The following is a 19,973-nucleotide window of genomic DNA, read 5'->3' as shown; positions in this document are numbered from 1 at the left end:
TTGAGTGAACAGCATGTAAAAATTTATGAATGCGTCTGTGGGGTCGACCGCTGGATGTAATGGACTTGAGTCGAGGACGGGTTGCACTGACGACTTTTGTTCGAACCACAACGCTGTAAATGCTTCACTCACGTACTATAAATACAAATAATTGCCCACAGAACCTAAACACCTGACCTAACCTATGCATAACTATACATAAAATTTGTATGTATAAAAATATTAATTTCTATATGAGAATAAACCAATATTTAATACACAGTGTGTTAAAATTGATGAATGCGTCTAGGGAGGACGGCCGCTGCTTTAAACAGCTTAGTGTGAGGTCGGGTTGACCACCTCTTTCTGGATTGGTATGGGGTGCATAATAAATGACTAGTTAACTAACTTTGCATGTTGATTTATATGGTAAAGAATTGCCACCTTTTATACTCAAAGCATTTAACATGTTCCTATCCATAACTTACAATGTTATATCAACCAGATTTTTTTTTTTTTGTACCAACTTCTGAATTTTTGGTCCGACTCGATAAACGAGCAGGTAAATTTTTCGCCCGTATGGTTATATAATTATGGAACCGCCTACCCATCGAAGCCGTTAATGCCAGGAATATTGCAGTTCAAAATCCAGCGACAAGAGAGATATGATAGATATTCATATATTACTTGAATTTCCTAAAGGCACAGACATTAGGTATATTCAAGTAAAATATGAAAGGGTTCCTCTATACGAAATGGACAATGAACGAAGTTGCTCGTGTACGGAACCGAGGGTATGAAAAACGGCCATGTACGAGTCGACTAGAGGAGACCTCAGTACGACTACAACAGCTGAGGAAGACCAGACGGCTTGACAATATCCTCCCGGGAACCGCCGGGTAAGGTGACGTACTTATGGGTAATGTCAGGCAGAATATGACCTTCAACGCCCGGATAAATAAGACATTTGGCGCTATCATCCCCTGAGATCACGTGGAGTTTGATTTACAGTTTTATACGGTTCTTGCCGGCTCTTGGGAAGGGAGGTGGTGTCTGGCGTCGACTTGGCCCAGAAGTACCGGGTATGGGCTCCTGGTTGGCCCCTAGTGGGCCCTCTGGACCCTGCTTTCACTTGAAGATAACACTGAGTTATTGCCATTAGGGTTCTGAATTTAGAATAAAGCTATTCCGCCGTAAGGCGGTGACTGGCAGCCCAGCATTTGGAGGACTACACTTCACTAGGTGACAGTCGAGTGACACTTGGGTACTCTCCCTCCTGGGGGGGGGGACACTTGTATCCCCTATCCTGAGGGGGCCAGCATCAAGGTTCATCATAACAGCTCCGGGTAAAGTAATGCACTGGGGAGCCTCGACACAGATAATAGGGGGGGGGGGGGGAGGAGGGCGTCCGTCCGTCCGTCCGTCCGTCCGTCCGTCCGTCCGTTCGCCCGTCTGCCTGTCTGCTAAGCTGCAGGATTGCTCTTGAATAGTTCTGCCCAGGTTGTGTTCCTCCCCCAGGCGCCTCCAGTGAGGGTACTCAAACATGGTCTCACATGACCAGCTGAGTGAGGCCATGGGGGGGGGGGGGGGTTAACATGGCACCTCCACACACTTGAGCAAAACTGTAGACTTAATTTACGATCTCCAGGCAACATTGAGGGGGGGTGGCTGGCTCCAGGCAACATTGAGGGGGGGCGGCGGGCTCCAGGCATTCGAGGGGGGGTTGCGGGCTCCAGGCAACATTGAGGGGGGGGGGTGGCAAGCTCCAGGCAACATTGAGGGGGGAGGGGGGGGTGGCGGGCTCCAGGCAACATTCAGGGAGGGGGGTGACGGGCACCAGGCAACATTGAGGGGGGGGTGACGGGCACCAGGCAACATTGAGGAGGGGTGACGGGCTCCAGGCAACATTGAGGAGGGGTGACGGGCTCCAGGCAACATTGAGGGGGGGGGGTGACGGGCACCAGGCAACATTGAGGGGGGGGGGGTGACGGGCTCCAGGCAACATTGAGGGGGGGGGGGTGACGGGCTCCAGGCAACATTGGCAACATTGAGAGGGGGGGTGACGGGCTCCAGGCAACATTGAGGGGGGGGGGTGACGGGCTCCAGGCAACATTGAGGGGGGGGGGGTGACGGGCTCCAGGCAACATTGAGGGGGGGGGGTGACGGGCACCAGGCAACATTGAGGAGGGGTGACGGGCTCCAGGCAACATTGAGGGGGGGGGGGGTGACGGGCTCCAGGCAACATTGAGGGGGGGGGTGACGGGCTCCAGGCAACATTGAGGGGGGGGGGGTGACGGGCTCCAGGCAACATTGAGGGGGGGGGGTGACGGGCTCCAGGCAACATTGAGGGGGGGGGGGGTGACGGGCTCCAGGCAACATTGAGAGGGGGGGGTGACGGGCTCCAGGCAACATTGAGGGGGGGGGGGGTGACGGGCTCCAGGCAACATTGAGGGGGGGTGACGGGCACCAGGCAACATTGAGGGGGGGTGACGGGCTCCAGGCAACATTGAGGGGGGGGGTGACGGGCACCAGGCAACATTGAGGAGGGGTGACGGGCTCCAGGCAACATTGAGGGGGGGGGTGACGGGCACCAGGCAACATTGAGGGGGGGGGGTGACGGGCTCCAGGCAACATTGAGGGGGGGGTGACGGGCTCCAGGCAACATTGAGAGGGGGGGGTGACGGGCTCCAGGCAACATTGAGGGGGGGGGGTGACGGGCTCCAGGCAACATTGAGGGGGGGGGGGGTGACGGGCTCCAGGCAACTTTGAGGGGGGGTGACGGGCTCCAGGCAACTTTGAGGGGGGGTGACGGGCTCCAGGCAACATTGAGGGGGGGTGACGGGCTCCAGGCAACATTGAGGGGGGTGACGGGCTCCAGGCAACATTGAGGGGGGGTGACGGGCTCCAGGCAACATTGAGGGGGAGTGACGGGCTCCAGGCAACATTGAGGGGGGAGGGGGGTGGCGGACTCCAGGCAACATTGAGGGGGGGTGACGGGCACCAGGCAACATTGAGGGGGGGTGACGGGCTCCAGGCAACATTGAGGGGGGTGACGGGCTCCAGGCAACATTGAGGGGGGGGTGACGGGCTCCAGGCAACATTGAGAGGGGGGGGTGACGGGCTCCAGGCAACATTGAGGGGGGGGGTGACGGGCTCCAGGCAACATTGAGGGGGGGTGACGGGCACCAGGCAACATTGAGGGGGGGTGACGGGCTCCAGGCAACATTGAGGGGGGGGGTGACGGGCACCAGGCAACATTGAGGAGGGGTGACGGGCTCCAGGCAACATTGAGGGGGGGGTGACCGGCACCAGGCAACATTGAGGGGGGGGGGTGACGGGCTCCAGGCAACATTGAGGGGGGGGGGTGACGGGCTCCAGGCAACATTGAGAGGGGGGGGGGGGTGACGGGCTCCAGGCAACATTGAGGGGGGGGGTGACGGGCTCCAGGCAAAATTGAGGGGGGGGGGTGACGGGCTCCAGGCAACTTTGAGGGGGGGTGACGGGCTCCAGGCAACATTGAGGGGGGTGACGGGCTCCAGGCAACATTGAGGGGGGGTGACGGGCTCCAGGCAACATTGAGGGGGAGTGACGGGCTCCAGGCAACATTGAGGGGGGAGGGGGGTGACGGGCTCCAGGCAACATTGAGGGGGGAGGGGGGTGGCGGACTCCAGGCAACATTGAGGGGGGGGGGGGTGAAGGGCTCCAGGCAACATTGAGGGGGGGGGTGACGGGCTCCAGGCAACATTGAGGGGGGGGGGTGACGGGCTCCAGGAAACATTGAGGGGGGGTGACGGACTCCAGGCATCATTGAGGGGGTGGGGGGCGGCGGGCTCCAGGCATCATTGACTCCAGGCATCATTGAGGGGGTGGGGGGCGGCGGGCTCCAGGCATCATTGACGGGGGGGTGGCGGGCTCCAGGCAACATTGAGGGGGGGGTGACGGGCTCCAGGCAACATTGAGGGGGGGGTGACGGGCTCCAGGCAACATTGAGGGGGGGGGTGACGGGCTCCAGGCAACATTGAGGGGGGGGGTGACGGGCTCCAGGCAACATTGAGGGGGGGGGTGACGGGCTCCAGGCAACATTGAGGGGGGGTGACGGGCTCCAGGCAACATTGAGGGGGAGTGACGGGCTCCAGGCAACATTGAGGGGGGAGGGGGGTGGCGGACTCCAGGCAACATTGAGGGGGGGGTGAAGGGCTCCAGGCAACATTGAGGGGGGGGGTGACGGGCTCCAGGCAACATTGAGGGGGGGTGACGGGCTCCAGGCAACATTGAGGGGGGGTGACGGGCTCCAGGCATCATTGAGGGGGTGGGGGGCGGCGGGCTCCAGGCATCATTGACGGGGGGGTGGCGGGCTCCAGGCAACATTGAGGGGGGGCCGGGCTCCAGGCATCATTGAGGGAGGGGCGGCGGGCTCCAGGCAACATTGAGGGTGGGGGGGCGGGCGGGATCCAGGCAACATTGAGTTTTCCAGGCAACGTTGAAGGGGGGGGGCGGGGTGCAGATTCCAGGCAACATTGAGGAGGGGGGGGACGGGCTCCAGGCAACATTGAGGGGGAGGGCGGGCTCCAGGCAACATTGAGGGGGGCGGCGGGCTCCAGGCAACATTGAGGGGAGGTGGCGGGCTCCAGGCAACATTGAGAGGGGGGGGCGGCCGGCTCCAGGAAACATTGAGGGGGGGGGGTGGCATGCTGCAGGCAACATTGAGGGGGGGGGGGGTTGCGGGCTCCAGGCAACATTGAAGGGGGGGGGGTTGCGGGCTCCAGGAAACATTGAAGAGGGGGGGTTGCGGGCTCCAGGAAACATTGAGGAGGGGGGGTGACGGGCTCCAGGCAACATTGAAGAGGGGGGGTTGCGGGCTCCAGGAAACATTGAGGGGGGGGGTGACGGGCTCCAGGCAACATTGAAGAGGGGGGGAGGGTGGCGGGCTCCAGGCAACATTGAAGAGGGGGAGGGTGGCGGGCTACAGGCAACATTGAAGAGGGGGGGAGGGGTTGCGGGCTCCAGGCAACATTGAAGAGGGGGGGGGGGGTTGCGGGCTCCAGGCAACATTGAAGAGGGGGGGGGGTTGCGGGCTCCAGGCAACATTGAAGAGGGGGGGTTGCGGGCTCCAGGCAACATTGAAGAGGGGGGGGGTTGCGGGCTCCAGGCAACATTGAAGAGGGGGGGAAGATGGCGGGCTCCAGGCAACATTGAAGAGGGGGGGAAGATGGCGGGCTCCAGGCAACATTGAAGAGGGGGAGGGTGGCAGGCTCCAGGCAACATTGAAGAGGGGGGGTTGCGGGCTCCAGGCAACATTGAAGAGGGGGGGGGTTGCGGGCTCCAGGCAACATTGAAGAGGGGGGGTTGCGGGCTCCAGGCAACATTGAAGAGGGGGGGGGTTGCGGGCTCCAGGCAACATTGAAGAGGGGGGGGGGGTTGCGGGCTCCAGGCAACATTGAAGAGGGGGGGAGGGTTGCGGGCTCCAGGCAACATTGAAGAGGGGGGGTTGCGGGCTCCAGGCAACATTGAAGAGGGGGGGGTTGCGGGCTCCAGGCAACATTGAAGAGGGGGGGTTGCGGGCTCCAGGAAACATTGAAGAGGGGGGGTTGCGGGCTCCAGGCAACATTGAAGAGGGGGGGGGTTGCGGGCTCCAGGCAACATTGAAGATGGGGGGGTTGCGGGCTCCAGGCAACATTGAAGAGGGGGGGGTTGCGGGCTCCAGGCAACATTGAAGAGGGGGAGGGTGGCGGGCTCCAGGCAACATTGAAGAGGGGGGAGGGTGGCGGGCTCCAGGCAACATTGAAGAGGGGGGAGGGTGGCGGGCTCCAGGCAACATTGAAGAGGGGGAGGGTGGCGGGCTCCAGGCAACATTGAAGAGGGGGAGGGTGGCGGGCTCCAGGCAACATTGAAGAGGGGGGAGGGGTGGCGGGCTCCAGGCAACATTGAAGAGGGGGGAGGGTGGCGGGCTCCAGGCAACATTGAAGAGGGGGGAGGGTGGCGGGCTCCAGGCAACATTGAAGAGGGGGGAGGGTGGCGGGCTCCAGGCAACATTGAAGAGGGGGAGGGTGGCGGGCTCCAGGCAACATTGAAGAGGGGGGAGGGTGGCGGGCTCCAGGCAACATTGAAGAGGGGGGGGGTTGCGGGCTCCAGGCAACATTGAAGAGGGGGGGGGGGTTGCGGGCTCCAGGCAACATTGAAGAGGGGGGGGGGTTGCGGGCTCCAGGCAACATTGAAGAGGGGGGGGGGTTGCGGGCTCCAGGCAACATTGAAGAGGGGGAGGGTGGCGGGCTCCAGGCAACATTGAAGAGGGGGGGAGGGTGGCGGGCTCCAGGCAACATTGAAGAGGGGGAGGGTGGCGGGCTCCAGGCAACATTGAAGAGGGGGGAGGGTAGCGGGCTCCAGGCAACATTGAAGAGGGGGAGGGTGGCGGGCTCCAGGCAACATTGGAGAGGGGGAGGGTGGCGGGCTCCAGGCAACATTGAAGAGGGGGAGGGTGGCGGGCTCCAGGCAACATTGAAGAGGGGGAGGGTGGCGGGCTCCAGGCAACATTGAAGAGGGGGGGAGGGTGGCGGGCTCCAGGCAACATTGAAGAGGGGGGGAGGGTGGCGGGCTCCAGGCAACATTGAAGAGGGGGGAGGGTGGCGGGCTCCAGGCAACATATGGTTGCCTCCAACCTGAGTTCCCCCCAAGACCTAGAGTGAGGGGTTACGTTCCCCCCAAGACCTAGAGTGAGGGGTTACGTTCCCCCCAAGACCTAGAGTGAGGGGTTACGTTCCCCCCAAGACCTAGAGTGAGGGGTTACGTTCCCCCCCAAGACCTAGAGTGAGGAGTTACGTTCCCCCCCAAGACCTAGAGTGAGGGGTTACGTTCCCCCCAAGACCTAGAGTGAGGGGTTACGTTCCCCCCCAAGACCTAGAGTGAGGAGTTACGTTCCCCCCCAAGACCTAGAGTGAGGGGTTACGTTCCCCCCAAGACCTAGAGTGAGGGGTTACGTTCCCCCTCAAGACCTAGAGTGAGGGGTTACGTTCCCCCCCAAGACCTAGAGTGAGGGGTTACGTTCCCCCCCAAGACCTAGAGTGAGGGGTTACGTTCCCCCCAAGACCTAGAGTGAGGGGTTACGTTCCCCCCAAGACCTAGAGTGAGGGGTTACGCTCGCTGTATGATCGTCTTGGCTCTTGCTCCTGGAGAAGTGTGCAGAGTTCTCCCACATGTCTCCACACTATAGTTAGGTTCTGGGTCTTGGAAATGTTAATATTTCTCCAAATGTTTAAATATATTTACCATGTTAATTGATGTAGTTAGGCGATACATTGTTTTGGAGGGGGAAGGGGGGGAGGGTTATACATGGATTGGGAGTTTATACATGGATTGGGAGAGAGAGGGGGGGGGGGAAGGTTATACATGGATTGGGAGAGAGAGAGAGGGGGAGGGTTATACATGGATTGGGAGAGAGGGGGAAGGGTTATACATGGATGGGGGGAGGGTTATACATGGATTGGGAGAGGGGGAGGGTTATACCTGGATTGGGAGAGGGGAGGGGGAGGGTTATACATGGATTGGGAGAGAGGTTACCTTACCTTGAGGTTACCTTGAGGTGCTTCTGGGGCTTAGTGTCCCCGCGGCCCGGTCGTCGACCAGGCCTCCTGGTTGCTGGACTGATCAACCAGGCTGCTGGACGCGGCTGCTCGCAGCCTGACGTATGAGTCACAGCCTGGTTGATCAGGTATCCTTTGGAGGTGCTTATCCAGTTCTCTCTTGAACACTGTGAGGGGTCGGCCAGTTATGCCCCTTATGTGTAGTGGAAGCGTATTGAACAGTCTCGGGCCTCTGATGTTGATAGAGTTCTCTCTCAGAGTACCTGTTGCACCTCTGCTTTTCAACGGGGGTATTCTGCACATCCTGCCATGCCTCCTGGTCTCATGTGATGTTATTTCTGTGTGCAGGTTTGGGACCAGCCCCTCAATTATTTTCCACGTGTAAATTATTATGTATCTCTCCCGCCTGCGCTCAAGGGAGTACAGATTTAGGCTCTTTAGTCGGTCCCAATAATTTCGATGTTTTACCGAGTGGATTCTAGCAGTAAAGGATCTCTGCACGCTCTTCAGGTCAGCAATTTCTCCAGCTTTGAAAGGGGCTGTCATTGTGCAGCAGTACTCCACTCTAGAGAGCACAAGCGTTTTGAAAAGTATCATCGGTATAGCATCTCTAGTGTGAAAAGTTCTTGTTATCCAACCTGTCATTTTTCTTGCAGTTGTGACGGCTACTTTATTGTGTTCTTTAAAGGTAAGGTCTTCCGACATGAGTACACCCAGATCCTTTACATTGCCTTTTCGTTCTATGTTATGATTTGCCTGAGTTTTGTACGTGGTTTCTGTTTTTATATTTTCAATTTTTCCGTAGCGCATGAGCTGGAACTTATCCTCGTTAAACACCATATTATTTTCTGTAGCCCATAGAAAGACCTGATCTACATCTGATTGGAGGTTTGCCGTGTTCTCTATGTTGCCAACTCTCATGAAAATCCTAGTGTCATCTGCAAAAGATGATACAGTGCTATAAGTTGTGTTCTGGTCTATGTCCGATATGAGGATGAGAAAAAGTACTGGAGCAAGCACAGTACCCTGAGGGACTGAGCTCTTCACGGTTGATGGGCTGGATTTTATTTTGTTGACTATTACACATTGGGTTCTGTTAGTCAGAAAATTGTAGATCCATCTGCCTATTTTCCCGGTAATTCCTATTGAACTCATTTTATGTGCAATAACACCATGGCCACATTTATCAAAGGTTTTTGCGAAATCTGTGTAAATTACATCAGCATTTTGTTTGTCTTCCATAGCATCTAATGCCATATCATAGTGGTCCAGCAACTGCGACAGGCAAGAGCGCCCTGTTCTGAAACCATGTTGTCCGGGGTTATGGAGATGCTGTGATTCCATGTATTTTGTGATCTTGCTTCTTAGCACTCTCTCAAAATTTTTTATGATGTGCGATGTTAGTGCTATCGGTCTGTAATTTTTTGCCTCTGCCTTATTTCCTCCTTTATGGAGTGGTGCTATCTCTGCTGTTTTTAGTATGTCAGGGATAACGCCAGTATCTAGGCTTTGTCTCCACAGAATGTGAAGGGCCTGCGATAGTGGTTTTTTACAGTTCTTGATGAATATGGAGTTCCAAGAATCCGGGCCTGGTGCAGAGTGCATAGGCATACTGTTTATGGCTTCTTCAAAATCTAGTGGGGATAGGGCAACGTCTGATATATGATTTGATGTTGGTATCATATCCATGACAAATTCATTTGGGTTATTAATCTTTAGTACATTTAATGGCTCGCTGAAAACAGTCGTACTGCTTCCTCAGTAGCTCGCTCATTTCTTTGTTGTCATCGGTGAAAGTTCCATCTCCCTTTCGCAGGGGCCCGATACTAGATGTGGTTTTTGATCTTGATTTTGCATAGGAGAAAAAATATTTCGGATTTCTCTCTATTTCACTGATTGCCTTTTGATCTCTCTGCCTCTCCTGGGTTTTGTATGATTCTTGTAGCTTGAGTTCAATTGTTTCTATTTCTCTACCTAACCTTCTTCGCCGTTCTTGAGGTAGGGTTTCGACTCTCAAGTTGTTCCGCGATTCGTTTTCTTCGCCTATATAGGGAACGACGTTCCCGTTCCAATCTGCATCTCTTTCTCTCTTTTCTTAGGGGTATGCGGTTTGAACATATTTCTAGTGTTACTGAGCTTATTTTTTCCAGGCACTGGTTCAGGTTTGCATTTTCTAGCTGTTCTTCCCAGTTTATTCCTGTGAAGTCCTGGTTTATTTGCTACCAGTTTATCTGTTTATTATTGAAGTTGAATTTGCTGAAATCTCCTCCACCGGGAATCTGAACTGGTTTTGAAGTTTCATTCCCCATGGTTGTCAGAACTTCAATTTAGTTGTGATCTGAGTAACAGGTATTTGTAATCATTATGTTCCCGATCAACTCATCATTATTAGTGAAAATGATGTCCAGCGTGTTCTCCTTCCTAGTTGGTTCTACTATTTGCTGGTTTAAGGCAAACCTATCGCACATCCGTAGCAGGTCATTTGCATGTGCCTGCTCATTTAGGCTACTTCCTGGTATTCTTTCTGATTTTACTGTATTAGCCAGGTGCTTCCATTTCAGGTGCCGTAGGTTGAAGTCCCCAAGCAGGATGATGATAGGAGCTGGATTTGCGAGGTTTTCCAAGCAGTGTTCTATTTTCATTAGTTGGTCTTTAAACTGCTGAGGGTTTGCCTCCGGCGACTTATATATAAGGACAACAACAACATTTAGGATCTCTATTTTGACTATCAGCACTTCCACCATATCATTTGAGGTGTTTAGCAGCTCAGTACAGATGAGTGTGTCTTTGATGTAGAGGCTGACCCCAGAGGGGGGAGGGTTATACGTGGATTGGGAGAGAGGGGGGGAGGGTTATACGTGGATTGGGAGAGAGGGGGGAAGGGTTATACGTGGATTGGGAGAGAGGGGGGGAGGGTTATACGTGGATTGGGAGAGAGGGGTGGAGGGTTATACGTGGATTGGGAGAGGGGGGGGGAGGGTTATACGTGGATTGGGAGAGGGGGGAGGGTTACACGTGGATTGGGAGACAGGGGGAGAGGGTTACACGTGGATTGGGAGAGGGGGGAGGGTTATACGTGGATTGGGGGAGAGGGGGGAGGGTTATACGTGGATTGGGAGAGAGGGGGAGGGTTATACGTGGATTGGGAGAGGGGGGGAGGGTTATACGTGGATTGGTAGAGAGGGGGGAGGGTTATACGAGGATTGGGGGAGGGTTATACGTGGATTGGGAGAGAGGGGGAGGGTTATACGTGGATTGGGAGAGGGGGGAGGGTTATACGTGGATTGGGAGAGGGGGGAGGGTTATACGTGGATTGGGAGAGGGGGAGGGTTATACGTGGATTGGGAGAGGGGGGAGGGTTATACGTGGATTGGGAGAGGGGGGAGGGTTATACGTGGATTGGGAGAGGGGGAGGGTTATACGTGGATTGGGAGAGAGGGGGAGGGTTATACGTGGATTGGGAGAGAGGGTTGAGGGTTATACGTGGATTGGGAGAGAGGGGGGAGGGTTATACGTGGATTGGGAGAGGGGGGAGGGTTATACGTGGATTGGGAGAGAGGGGGGAGGGTTATACGTGGATTGGGAGAGAGGGGAGGGTTATACGTGGATTGGGAGAGAGGGGGGAGGGTTATACGTGGATTGGGAGAGAGGGGGGAGGGTTATACGTGGATTGGGAGAGAGGGGGGAGGGTTATACGTGGATTGGGAGAGGGGGGAGGGTTATACGTGGATTGGGAGAGGGGGGAGGGTTATACGTGGATTGGGAGAGAGGGGGGAGGGTTATACGTGGATTGGGAGAGAGGGGGGAGGGTTATACGTGGATTGGGAGAGAGGGGGGAGGGTTATACGTGGATTGGGAGAGAGGGGGGAGGGTTATACGTGGATTGGGAGAGAGGGGGGAGGGTTATACGTGGATTGGGAGAGAGGGGGGAGGGTTATACGTGGATTGGGAGAGAGGGGGGAGGGTTATACGTGGATTGGGAGAGAGGGGGGAGGGTTATACGTGGATTGGGAGAGAGGGGGGAGGGTTATACGTGGATTGGGAGAGAGGGGGGAGGGTTATACGTGGATTGGGAGAGAGGGGGGAGGGTTATACGTGGATTGGGAGAGAGGGGGGAGGGTTATACGTGGATTGGGAGAGAGGGGGGAGGGCTATACGTGGATTGGGAGAGAGGGGGGAGGGTTATACGTGGATTGGGAGAGAGGGGGGAGGGTTATACGTGGATTGGGAGAGAGGGAGGAGGATTATACGTGGATTGGGAGAGAGGGGGGAGGGTTATACGTGGATTGGGAGGGTTATACGTAGATTGGGAGAGGGGGGGAGGGTTATACGTGGATTGGGAGAGGGGCGGAGGGTTATACGTGGATTGGGAGAGGGGCGGAGGGTTATACGTGGATTGGGAGAGGGGCGGAGGGTTATACGTGGATTGGGAGAGGGGCGGAGGGTTATACGTGGATTGGGAGAGGGGCGGAGGGTTATACGTGGATTGGGAGAGGGGTGGAGGGTTATACGTGGATTGGGAGAGGGGCGGAGGGTTATACGTTGATTGGGAGAGGGGCGGAGGGTTATACGTTGATTGGGAGAGGGGCGGAGGGTTGTACGTTGATTGGGAGAGGGGCGGAGGGTTATACATGGATTGGGAGAGGGGGGAGGGTTATACGTGGATTGGGAGAGGGGGGAGGGTTATACGTGGATTGGGAGAGGGGGGAGGGTTATACGTGGATTGGGAGAGGGGGGAGGGTTATACGTGGATTGGGAGAGGGGGGAGAGTTATACGTGGATTGGGAGAGGGGGGAGGGTTACACATGGATTGGGAGAGGGAGGGGGGTGTATCAGTCGGTCCTTTTATCCTCGTCCTTCCGCCTCTCCAACCACTTGGGCTGGACGGTAGAGCAACGGTCTCGCTTCATGCAGGTCGGCGTTTAATCCTTGACCGTCCACAAGTGGCTGGGCACCATTCCTTCCCCCCACTCCCGTCCCGTCCCAAATCCTTATCCTAACCCCTTCCTAGCGGCGCTTTCCTATTGATAATTGTCTTGCTTACCCAACCAACACACACTCCTCTCTTTTCCCCATCTTCCTTCCTTCTTTACCCCCTCCCATGACTCCATGCCCCTACCCCTGTGCCCCCTTCTTCCCCCGTCCTATCTCACCCGATGCCCCTTCTACCCTAGTGGCCTCGACGAGGACAGGAAGCAGGCGGCTTGTCGTAGATGCCCCCCATTTGCCTTAAGTAAGTGTTGAGTACAATTACTTAAGTGTTACAGGAAAAGACTCAAGGTCTGTGTCCCCTACTGTTGTCACTTGACGCTCTAAAGCCTCCGAGGATTTTAGTATTCACAACCTTCTCGTTAAACTCTAACGCTGTGGAAGAGAAGATTTGTTTAAGAATTTGTGTGTTTTGTGACACTTTTTTTTCTTTGCTTAAATCTATGATTCGTGTTTTTAAAGTTGTGGGTATCGATAATTCCATCTTATCAAATCCGGCTGTGGTTATGTACCTGGTTTAAATGTTCTAAATTTTTCCATTTGTCAACTAGCTTTGTGTGACGTATAATACTGACAGGTGTAACCTTCTGAAGCTCGGTAATGATAGAAGATTTCAGCTGAATAGTATTTAAATTGTGAATTCTTGACTGCGAAAAATATCTGGGGATCATAATTAGTTGCGAATTTAAAACCACAAAATTGCTTAACTATTACAAATCAGGCAAGTTGGATACTGGGGTTTATTTCTAGGAACGTTAACAATAAAAGACGAAATGAAAAAATTACTTTGAGCCCTGAGGCGACTCTCATCAGCATTCAAACAAAAGGCATATTAATAATGGATTCGGTACAATATAACGTGAAACGTGCGATATGAATTATAAGTCTAGATTTAGGAATGACCTGGATAAATTCTAGGTTTAAAAACAGGATTATTGTTGTGGAAAAATTTACCAGGAGAGGAGAGACTTGTGGATCAATGATTGTTTAAAGCGTAGGCAAGACGTGTGAGGGGGAAGAGTTTGAGTGGATAATAGATAAGAGCTGCACGTATAGAGCCAATAGATCTTCAGGAGTTCCTTTAGTTCCTTGTTCTTATAATCCCCAGATCTCAAGCATTCAGATTTTGCAATTTCAACACTTCTCACTGCTGTGTAGTTTCATGTATGTTTGTATTGCTGGTATGTTGGTATTGTTGGTATGTTTGTATTGCTGGTATGTTTGTATTGCTGGTATGTTTGTATTGCTGGTATGTTTGTATTGCTGGTATGTTTGTATTGCTGGTATGTTTGTATTGTTGGTATGTTTGTATTGTTGGTATGTTTGTATTGTTGGTATGTTTGTATTGTTGGTATGTTTGTATTGTTGGTATGTTTGTATTGTTGGTATGTTTGTATTGTTGGTATGTTTGTATTGTTGGTATGTTTGTATTGTTGGTATGTTTGTATTGTTGGTATGTTTGTATTGCTGGTATGTTTGTATTGTTGGTATGTTTGTATTGTTGGTATGTTTGTATTGCTGGTATGTTTGTATTGCTGGTATGTTTGTATTGCTGGTATGTTTGTATTGCTGGTATGTTTGTATTGCTGGTATGTTTGTATTGTTGGTATGTTTGTATTGTTGGTATGTTTGTATTGCTGGTATGTTTGTATTGCTGGTATGTTTGTATTGCTGGTATGTTTGTATTGCTGGTATGTTTGTATTGTTGGTATGTTTGTATTGTTGGTATGTTTGTATTGCTGGTATGTTTGTATTGTTGGTATGTTTGTATTGCTGGTATGTTTGTATTGCTGGTATGTTTGTATTGCTGGTATGTTTGTATTGCTGGTATGTTTGTATTGCTGGTATGTTTGTATTGTTGGTATGTTGGTATTGCTGGTATGTTTGTATTGCTGGTATGTTTGTATTGCTGGTATGTTTGTATTGTTGGTATGTTTGTATTGTTGGTATGTTTGTATTGCTGGTATGTTTGTATTGCTGGTATGTTTGTATTGCTGGTATGTTTGTATTGTTGGTATGTTTGTATTGTTAGTATGTTTGTAGATTTGGCCTCTTCCTATGTACATAACATTTTACCACCATCCTCCTCGTGGTCCCCTCGCCATCTCTATTAAAACAGTCATTTGTTGTGCATGTTGGTTATTTTTGTGCATTGAACTTTTGATGCAATGCACAAAGTGTCATGGCTCCTGGTCACTGAAGTTGTGCAGTGTTAGGTTTGGTCATTGGACGAATGTTTGGACAATACAGCATCTTGATCTAGGGCACCACCACTACTGGACATAATATACTGGTTATGCTCTGTAATAGGGCGGATGCGCTCGTCCAGAGCAAAGTTTCTGTACGTCCGCAATAAAGCCAAATCTGTAGCAGTTTTCCTCACGTTGTCAGGTTGTTTTGTAATGCCTGTATTTAACCCGTCCTCCTAATATCACGTCGCAATTTGACGTATGCTCAACATTAGGGCAAAAATAGTCTTACTAGAAGCGGCTCGCAAAATTGACACTGCTCCCATTTTTTTTTTTTTTTTTTGTTGGGGTCTTCTGGAAGGTTAAAATAATGGCACTTTTAGTACGACAGTTTCTTGACGTTGTGGAACCTTAGAAGGGCGAGCTGGTGTTACCATGACTTTATAATTTCTTGTGTTAAGCTATAACTCAGCAACCTTCAAATGTTTGTAATAATCTATAACATTGCAGATTGTGGTGTTGAGGCGCAGACTTGACAGTGTTTCTGTTGCAACACAAAGCTCGGAGGTGCTGGCGAGAGCAGTTTACACTGACTTTCAGCAGGAAGAACAAGAAGTCTGAAGACTTTGCATTAAACTCTGGTCAGTAGCTTGCCACACGAGTGCGCTTTGCTTTGGTAGTATGTTGGGGTCACGTCTGAGAGTATATTACCGATAAAACTTGAATGTTTAAAATGGTTTTGAATGTGTTTCCTTTGTTGGGAACCGGAAGCCAATTAGGCTTATTAGGACTAATTAGGCCATAATTGATCTTCAGGATACAACCCACAACGGTTCTCTAACTCCCAGGTACTAATTTACTGCTTAATGAAGGCCGGGGAATCAGGTGTAAGGAAACATACACGGGTGTCTCTCTCGTCCTGTCTGGGAACTCTGGACTTGTTTTTTTTTTTTGTTTTATTTTTTAAAACTTAAGAGTTTGTGCCACAAAAGGATTATGGTAAATAACTGTTACTGTCATCACAATGTTCTATTTGAGGACAGGAGAGGCTCAGATTCATACGTGTCGAATATAAGAGAACTTTATATTAAAAGTTTATTGGAAGTAGCACCTGTTTTTTCTGTGTGTAACTAGGAGTGAAATGGTGTGATTGTTGAAATAAGCTTGTCTGCTAGACCAAGCTTTGACTAAATTCAAAACATGTCTCAAGAGTTCTTGTGTAAAATTTCCCATTAAACAATGTATAAACATTTATGAATAAGGCTTTTGATTAGGTACAAATACTAAAGCAAATGTAAACTCTGAGGGAATTGCAATTATCACAATAAATAAATGCGCCATATTCAACCTGTCCTCTTAATAAGAACGTCGCTTTTGGCCGTTTGCCCGTATGGCCGAATATGGACGTAATTTGAAAATGAAAAAAAATTGAAAATAAATTTGGGATTTTTGTTTTCAACAACGGTAAGTTAAGGGTCCTCTGATAGGTTAGGTGGGCAGGAAATTCTCATAAAGTTTCAAAACGTTATGAAAAACGTTAATTGAAAGTTCCTCTTCTAAGGTGTCCGAGGAGGGCCGGATGACTCGAACAGAAAACGGAACAGTACGTCACTTTTGTGAGTCGATTTCATTTCAAACTACGTCCAAATTTGGCCATAGTGCGCATACGAGCCAAAAGTGACGTTATTTTTAGGAGGACGGGTTGAATCATTAACCATGATTAGCCCCCCACTCGCTTTTCAGCCCCTTGTCGTGGTGAGGAGGCGTGGCTGCCGGTGTGTGATGCTCCATGGGACGGTCCTAGGTCCTTGTGAAGCTCTATGCCTCTCCTGCCGTCCTCACTAATTTTGATAGAAGCTATCTTCTCTTCCTTTTTTCATTTTCTTCCCCCTCTTCTCCTTTGTAATTGTCGTTTCCCGCCGACCTTTTGCCGTTCTTGATTATTCTTTCTGACATCTATTTTGACGCCCGGGTGTTTGGGGAGGCGCGCTCTCACCCGTAGAACTGTGGTACCCGGCGTTGTGAGCGAGGGGGGACGCTTTTATTGTCAGTCCTCTCCTTCGTTGCCGAACCTGATCTCGACGGACTGATGGTTCTTCAGGTGGCGATTGCGGGGTGTATATTCACGATGCACCCCTGGGGGGGAGGGACCATCTTGTCGGGTGTCCTATCTTCTAATTGTGGCTCCATGGTGGGTATGGGTGCTTATTTGAGAATGAGTTTCTTACCTGCTCATTATTTTGCCGATTATTGACCCTCTTTTTTTTCACTTCCTAGGCTCGTGGGGTGGGCGACCAAGCCCTCGGGTTAAACCGTATTTGGAGATATGTTTTTGTTCTTGGCTTGGGATCATCTTAAGAAGCAGGAGGCTAGTGGTGAGGCGGTGAGGTGTTGTCCTGGTTCAGATGAGGTCTTCTGCCTGGCTTAGAGGAGGCCTCTTTCCGATGATGTTGGTGAACCTTTTCGTTCTTCTAATGGTTGTTCGGTAATCTAGGTGTTGATGGTATGGGGTCAAAACTTCGTTTGAATGCGCTGTACGCCACCCCGGGTATTGGAGTTCCTTCCGGGTCTTGGTCTTCGATAGAGAAATCAACTTGCGTCATTTTATTTTGTATGAAGACTGGGTCGATGACATCATCTCTTTGCAGGATGGTGAGGTCTAAGTAGCGTTCCAATGTAGAGTAGTGGACGAACACGGGGTGGGGGAGTACGTCACTGTCCCGGTCGGAGATGAGCTTGTTACATGCTAGGGCCAGGGGGTGTTTTCTTGTAGTGCTGTTGCCATTGTGCTCTACTTTGTTAGAAATATAGACAGTAGCAGGGTTTTATGTATCTATTTCGGCTGTAGCTGAGGTATGTGTCGTTGGTGCTGCTTCGGCTGTTGCAGGTGTTGTCTGGTGCAACAGTCTGGTCAGTCATTTTTTTTTTCCTTGGCAGTCCTTCATAATTGTTTTTTTTTTGTTTTGCTTCAGTGGAAGGTGTTGAGGTTTCCATTGGTTGGTGGTCTGAGTGGAGGTGGACTGGGAGGAGATTGTTGTCTGGGTCACTGGTGTTGCTTCGGTTGCTGGTCTGGTTTGTTTGGGTTGAGGCAACAAGGTGAGGGTGCAGTAGGTCCGCTGGGACAGACATCGTAGGTAGATTGTTTTGGGAAAGCAGCATGTTCAGTACTATCACGTATTTGGCAACGTCTGTCCCAGCCATCTTCTCGGCTCCACTGATCAGGACTGGGATGAGAGTGGAAGCGGCCGAGGCCGCTGATTGGTTGACTGGTGAGGTGGCTGACTGGACGGCAATCGCCTGTGTGCTGGGTCCCCAGTAGGGGTGCGGCCTGGCCTGGTGTAGCAGAGGAGTGGGGTAACACAGGGAACGTCGATGCCTGGACATTGAAACTTGCAGGCTGATTGGTGGATGGTGTGGCGGTTGCCGATTTCCTAATTTCTGCCTGTCTAATAGGGCAGTCCATAGTCATAACTGTATGTACTTCCCCACAGATGAGGCGCTTTTGGGTTAGTGATACAGTTTTTAGAAGTAATGGTTTTCTGTGCAGATGCTGCACTTTGCTTCAGCTTGGGGGCAGTGCTTGGTATCGTGTTCGTACTTGTAACACTTAAAGCATTGACCAATGACGTAATAACGTTCTTTCTTGACTGTCAGGTGTGATTGCTATATCAAAGCACCTGAAGCCCTTTTCTACTGCCTGGCTCGCTGCTGCTGCTGTTGTTGAGAATGTAACCTTGAGGGTAGGCTGTGGGCTGTCGTCGTTCTTAATGGCCTCGACTTTAACTGCAGTAAGGGCTGAGGTGCTTGTGTTGATACTATCAAGTATGGTGTCAGGGTCTTGGGTGGTGATGTTGACACTCGTGTGGCTGACGAAGATGGTTCGTTCAGCCAGCTAGCGTCGGGTAGGTAGGATGATAAGGTCAGAGTTGAGAAGGGCGACCTGGTGTTCCGGTGCAAACAGTTGCTCCAGAGCTTCCTCTCTTGAATAAAGTACAGCGCCGTCGGCATCGTCTCGAATGTCCAATGGAGCAGCATTCGTGATGTCAAAAATTTTCTTAAGTATTTGGGCCCCGGTGAATCTGGTTTCCGCCCGAAACCGGACTTTGATGCGGTAGATGATGATGATGAATCTCTCATGACTACCGCATCACTGGAGATTGCCTACCGTCTCTTCCCGGTATACAGTACCAAGATGGGAGTGGGGGTGTGACAATCTAGAATGAAGCTAGTCTTCTGCTCATTGTTTACCCAGCCGGCAGTGCTGGGTGCAAGAGAGGATCTTGTTTTATGCTTTATCTTTACGCCAGAATATAAGTTTTAGTGTCGATCAATCTCTTTACCAACTAAATATTGTTTACAAATTCATAAAACTTTAACTATCCGACCAGTAGCTAGGCGCCTTCTTGACCATAAATGTTGCAGGCACCTCAGGGTTCCGTTCAGAGATGTCTGGAATGTTTATATTCTCAGTTTTTTCAAATATTTTAGTTTTACTTAAAATTTGGTGTCGGTGTTCGCAATTTGCTCGTCTGCAAATATAAATGGATTTAGTAATAACATTTTCATGGTGCTCAATATACAAATTGGTAAAAACATTTAATATTTCGACATTCCCAAGTTTTTGAACAAACATAAGTTTCATAGTTTTCCGGCAAGAAATGTGCCAAGTATATTAAAAATTCTCTCCAAGAGAGCAGTCATGATTAGAGTCGCGTTGATTCAGCTAATCAGGGGACCACCTGAAGGTCCCCTTGTCAGCTATACCCACAGTGTGTTCTCACTCACTCCATACAGAGCAACAGGCAGGAGTAAAAGGGAAGGTGCTTCAGTGGATAAGGGAGTATTTAAGCAACAGAAAACAGCAAGTAACTGTGAGAGGGAGACATCAGAGTGGCGAGATGTCACCAACGGAGTCCCACAGGGCTCTGTGCTTAGACCCATCCTGTTTCTAATATATGTAAACGATCTTCCAGAGGGTACAGACTTATTCATCTCAATGTTTGCTGATGATGCAAAAATTATGAAAAAATAGACAGATGAAGATAGACAGAGATTACAGGACGACCTGGAAAAACTGGAGGAATGGTCTAGAAAATGGCTACTAAAGTTCAACTCGGGAAAATGTAAAGTAATGAAATTAGGCAAATGGAGCAGAAGTCTGAACACAAGGTACTATCTGGGAGGTGAAATCCTGCAAAAGTCAAATAGAATGATCTGGGGGTTGATATCACACCGAACC

The 19,973-nt window shown here is 51.2% G+C and overlaps 1 long non-coding RNA gene across 1 annotated transcript in view; it reads left to right on the top strand.

Moving 5' to 3' along the window:
* The first annotated feature begins 725 nt into the window (after positions 1-725).
* LOC123763816 (uncharacterized) overlaps positions 726-19,973 on the top strand; it is a 36,701-nt gene continuing 17,453 nt past the window's right edge. Inside the window, exons 1-2 of the long non-coding RNA XR_011222698.1 lie at positions 726-878; positions 15,245-15,375. This is a non-coding gene — a long non-coding RNA (uncharacterized lncRNA). The remainder of the gene's footprint in view (positions 879-15,244; positions 15,376-19,973) is intronic.

Source organism: Procambarus clarkii, chromosome 52, assembly GCF_040958095.1.
Source record: "Procambarus clarkii isolate CNS0578487 chromosome 52, FALCON_Pclarkii_2.0, whole genome shotgun sequence".
NCBI lineage: Eukaryota > Metazoa > Arthropoda > Malacostraca > Decapoda > Cambaridae > Procambarus > Procambarus clarkii.
The sequence above is the reverse complement of the archived record's forward strand: the minus strand, read 5'-3'. Positions and strand labels throughout refer to the sequence as shown.